The sequence below is a fragment of the Lonchura striata genome, chromosome 5, assembly GCF_046129695.1.
Source record: "Lonchura striata isolate bLonStr1 chromosome 5, bLonStr1.mat, whole genome shotgun sequence".
Classification (NCBI taxonomy): Eukaryota; Metazoa; Chordata; class Aves; order Passeriformes; family Estrildidae; genus Lonchura; species Lonchura striata.
In genome coordinates, this window is record NC_134607.1 from 64565921 (window position 1) to 64571920 (window position 6000).

The window sequence follows — 6000 nt, forward strand, 5'->3', positions numbered from 1 at the left end:
ATCATCCAGCATGGGATGGTAGGATCAGAATTTTCCAAGAGCTTTGCAAGGAAGCCTATTCACTTCTAGACGGGTTTTTGGTTAAAGGACCTCACAATTTCTAGGGTGTTAAGGAATATATGTATTCAAAAGGGCACTTAAAGTCATGTGATGGTCCAAAAACACCTTAGAGGAATCACAAAAATATTTTATAACAATTTAAAGTGAACAGTGAAGTAAAGAACACTGGCAGAGATTACCACCTGTGCCAAAACTAAGTGAGTGATAAATTCCTGCTAATGATAAAGGAAAATTAGCACCTTGAAGGAAAACACACATAGATGCTATTGCTTGAGTTGCCAAGTGTAAATATACTTGTATTAAAATATAATTCTGACAATATAAGTCATCTCAGGAGATGACTGTCAGAGAAAATACTGCAGCTGAACATGTAGCTACATGTACTAAGTAATTTTTTGCTAAACCAGCTCTACATCTAATAGAAACCTGTTGCATAGTAAATTCTGCCAGAATTTAATGTTATTTTAAGCACTTTCATTATAGGTATAAAATTCAACCTCTAATTGATATTATCCCTAATGTTATAGGTAAGCAAGAAAATGTTGCCAAAAAAAAAAAAAATCCCCAAAAAAAACAACCAAGCCCAAAAACCCAAACTGAAACCCCAAAACCCCTGAAACTAATAAAAAACCTGTAGAGTCATGCTCCTAACAATGCTAAGCATGACTAACTTGTGGGGTGCTATGATGAGTGTGCCATGAAGTGTTATTTGTTCCACAGGGAATAGAAGACATTGATTGTCTGTCAGACCCGACACTAAAAGTAGAGACTGGAAAAAATGCAAACCTGGTGCCACCAAGAGAAATGACCATTTTATTGAAATGGAATGAGAATATGTTGTGAGACTGGGAGAGTCACCAGTGCATACTTTGGGTGAAACTGTACAGCCAAACTGACACAAACTTTAGAGAAAGGGTGATGTCTTTACAAGTTCTGGAGAGATGTTTGAAAAGGTCATTTTCTCTAAGGAAGTGTCACTTGAGTAAGAGTAGCAGAAAATTGACACAGTGAAATCTGTGGGCATGGCATAACAAAAAATAAATGGGACTGATGGTCCCAATGGGAAAGCATGAAGTTTTCTGGGACAGCATGTCAAAGGCTGCCGGTCACTTTAGATCACTTACAACTAATTAATACAATATAAATAAAAAGAGGTTATGTATATCTGAAATTCTGGGTTATTTTAATGATGATTTTTGATGTTTTTAATGTTCTGCTGGGAAAAGAAGTAAGATTCTGAGTTTTCAATAAGTCTTTTCACATGTATGTTGAGATAGAGCTAAATTTACGTGGTATCTGATACAAGGAGTACTGCTCAGTTCAAAACATCAGGAGCTAAAACATCAGTTTACTCAAATATCTGAACTCTGGGCAATTTTGAAGACTACAGCAATAATAAAGTTATAAAAGAGATGGGGCAATATAATTTCACATCTCTTGTTCACCTGAGAGTGAGTTTTAAGAAAAGCATAAAAAAAATAGATTAACGGACTCAAGTTCATGGTTAAAATATCAGCAATAAAGGAGCCAGGGCAACACAAAAATAAAAATATCTGAGTCCCAGACAACCCACTTAATCTTATCTAAAAAAATTCCCTATACCCTTGATAACTTTAGAAATATTTAGTACTGCTTCTGAAAACATTTGAAAAATGCTACTCTGACTCCCCTAGCAAATTCTTTCTATAATTTGCTTTCCCAGTTTTCTTTCTGTAGCATTAGCATCACCAGGGTAAACATGGCTGGTTCAGGATGAATCAGTTTCTGCTTCTTTAAATCCCACTGTGAGTATTACTGGTAGTGTAGATTAGATAGATTTTTACCTCTGATATTCCTGAGAATGAATCTTCAAGCCACTAATTTTATAAAGAAATATCTCTCCCAGAATTGCTGCAGTTGTTTCATATATTGTTTTCAGGCCTTTCATTCACCGTCATATCAAGCTATATCTAACTTTTAAAAATTGGCATTTGGTATAGGAGTCTAAAATTGGCTAGTATTCTGCTTCCATCATCATCATCATCTCAGCTGCTTGTAAATGCAGTAGTAGTAGCTTCTCAGGTAGTAGCTTCTGCATTTCACATAACTGAAGGTTTTATCCTACAGTGAAGTATCACTGATAGCCTCCTATCTTTGCATCCTCAGATCATTAATAAAAATTCTGCTCAGTTTTGATTTAATACATAAAAAAGCTGGGATAGAGTTAATTTTCTTCTTATAGCTGGTAGAGAGCTATGTTTTGGATTCTTTATGAGAATAAATGTTGAAAACACACACATGTTTTAGTTGTTGCTAAGTAATTCTTAGTCTAAATTCAGGACTTTTCAGTTTCCCAGGCTCTGCCAGTGGGCAGGTGCACAAGAATCTGAGGGGGAAGCATGGCCAGGACAGCTGACCTCAGCTGACCAAGGGACATCCCATACCATGGAGCATCATGTCCAGCACAGAAAACTGGGGGAAACTGGTCAGGAGCTGCCTGGGGACAGGCTGGCGAGTGCATGGTGAGCAATTGCATTCTGCAGCACTTGTCTTGGGTTTTCTTTCTCTTTTTTTTTTTTTCCCACTTTTTCTTTTCTTTACTTTTACCATTGTTTATTTTGTGGTTTTGTTGTTGTTGTTGTTGTTTTGTTTTTTGTTTTTTTTTTTTTTAATATTACCATACAAGCAGCTGCATGGTAATTAGTTGCTGACTACGGTTAAACCATTTAATCCTCATTCTCCTGCTGTATAACCAGGGTTTCAAAACTGTGTTTGAAGATGATCTAGTTACAGTTTAATGTGTGTATGTATGGTAATTATATACCAACTAGTATGTTGAAGATGAAATGAATTGAATTTCCTCTATAGTATAGAATCTTATTCATTTGACTGCTATGTGCAGACAAAAAAAAAATCCCACTACAGTGACTAAATAGCACTTCAAGACCTCCTGTCCTGACAATTGTGTTTTATCACTTCAGTCCTTTTATTGATTTCTTACTCATTTCTGCTGGGAGTTCCATATTTCTATGGTGATTAATTTCGAAGTTAAAAAAAACCTTTGCTTTTGTGCCTTTTTCTTTGCTATTTTCAGACCAATATGATATTTTGAAAGGGAAATGTTGACAGAGCTAACTACTGAATTAAAAAAAAAATCTTCATGTAAAGACAACTTCAAGGAATTGTTAAATTTCTAAGCTTTAAATCATTATTTCCTTTTATTAATCTTCCAGTCAGAAATAGAATTTGCTACATCAGGAATCTAAAGCGATCCCTTAAATTTTAGGCTGTTTCCATTTATGTTAAAATCTTTCTAATGTCTATTGTATGGCTCAGGAGTTATTTTAATCCTAGATATGGCAGGTAAATTTCTATTTAGAGAGAGGTAAAACAGATTGGGTATATCAGGTGGATAAAATCTGAATCAAGGATTCCAAGCCTCATGCAATTCTTAGCAACATTGTTAGTCCTAAGCACCTGACTTTGTAAATCTCCAATCAAAGCTGAATTTTCTCAGATGGATAAGGAGAATGTTTTTCTTCATGGAGGGGAGCAATGGGTACTGCTGCAATGCTGACAATTTTCCCTGTCACTTTGGGTAACATGAACATTTCCAGTTGCCACCAGTAACAAAAACAAACAAGCAAACAATTCCACAAGCCAAAACTGTTATCCAATTCCTGCCATTCTAACTACAGAAGTTTCAACAGACTTCTTCTTTGCTCAAATTATCATCAAAAGAATATTTTTGTATAGCAGTAGAAGACAAAAATAAAATCAGTGTAGTTCATACAAATTCATGTTTTTTACATTGCATCAAATTGAAGAACTGTCTGCTTTTGATTGCTGTGTTTTGCTATCAGTTGTATATTTGCTTTGGAACATAAGCTCCACAATGCCTTTGATGTGAAATGTCTGGCAGGTGTATCCATGTGTTCTGCACAAACAGCTAGCAAGTGAGGAACCTTGTGTGACAAAATAAGCAGACAAGTATTTGGGTAGTGGTGAGACATCTGAATTCCCACAGTGCCTTTGAAGAGGCTGTGGCATCGTGGCTCACAAGATTTAGTCTGAAATGCAGGGTAGCTCTGCCATGGTGTCACTAGCAAGGCTGGTGACACTGTTTTCTACCTCCTTGTTCCCTGTGCATTCAAAAGCCTGGACTGTGTTTGCTTCTTTCTAGGGCAGATAAGGAAAGAAATTCGATATTGCACTAATGGGTATAAAGATAACCTATTCCTGTCCCTGTTTGTAAATGTGATATTCTCTCATGATCTTATGACATATCTGATTGCAAAGCAGGCAATCAGTACAGGCCATATCTCCCATAGCTCGATCAGTATTCACTCTCCTTTTGTGCTTTCCCTGCCCTGAAAACTCCAGGTTTACTTGGCATGAAGTCTAACTTTAACTGTCTTTGCACAAACCCCTGCTTTTACCTTTTGCTAGTCCAGCCATAACAACAAACAAAAGCTAAAATTCAGATCAGCAGACACTCATGATTGTCTAAGAGGACAATTTTTTGATGCTGATAGTGAGAAGCTCATGTCAAGACAGCTTGGGGGTCGCCCATGTGCTCAGAGAAAATGTTGAATCATGGAGGAAGGAGTGGTGAGGTGGTTTGCCTCACTGCTGTGTTGAGAATCACCCAGCAGGTGATAATTATGTTATCAGCTTTGCTCCAAAGTGACAGCACGTAAGCACAGTGCCCAGGTGGACTTAGGATAAAGAGTGCAACACCACGGGGGGATTTTCACACTCAAACTCCTTAACACAAGTGGTGTAAGTGTAATGAAAAGCCTCCACCTCCTTGCTGGAGCAAAGAGGATAAAGCCAACAGGATAAAAACCATCCTTTCACCATGTAACTTAATGAGGGCTTCCCTTCTCACATATTTCAGTGACACAAAAAAAAAAACCCAAACCCAAAATTCAGGAAAATAATAAACAGTTGCTTTTTATTTTTTTTTTTTTTTAATTGAGAAAATCTAATTGAAAATCTTCCATGGAATTTTCAAGCGTAGATGAAATAAGACTTTGCATATTCTCTTCCAGCTCACAGAAGTGACAGTAAATAACTGGTTATTTGGGGGTGTAGAAATCTATAGTGTCAATAAAGAATCCATACAATTCCTGGCATTCAGCAATTGATCAACTCTTCAGGAAACTTCTGAAGTTAGAAATAACTCCTTCAGATGTACTAAAAAAAAAGCTCTCCATGACCTATGAGTCATGACACAAATGTCCTTTATGCCTTGATATTTCATTTTACAATGTTTTTTATTATGGAACAATGGAACAAGTCATGACCAAAACTTTAGTCATTAACTCTTTTCTGATCTACTACCAATTTGGAAAGTGGTGACCACATGATTCATATATATAATGCCAAAACAGGAGCAGCATGAATGTTAAATTGTTTGCCATGCTCACAGACTGTCAGATGGGGCAGATAGCCAGCTTTTCAAAATAATCACAAAGCTATCTGCACAGCTGTATCATATTTTCAGCTTGTACTCCTTTACTACTGCAACCAGCATCTAGTGTTCTCAACCCAATGCTTTCTTTGATGAACATGGATTTCAATTCATATTTCTTCTTGCTATAAATGAAAGGAAAGAAAAAAAAAATGTGACTGTCTAGTCTGATCTATAATTTCCTCTGAAGCAATATGGCAAAAATTTCCCATTTGCAAAGCAGGAATAAAAGAGGGAGATGATAAACAACAAGCATAGAAGTGTTGCATGGATGACATGAATAGATGAAGGGCCTAAGCTAATTGTGAGAAGTGAGAAGAATGAATTGGAGTGACAACACATAATCAAATTCTCTTTTCATTGCTTCCATTTCTGCAAAGTGTGTTGAACTCATGATTGTCTATCACTAAAGGACAGAACATTTGCCCTTATTGTACCCAAAGTGCTTCAGTTGCTATTTATCAATCTGTTTAATTAATAAATAA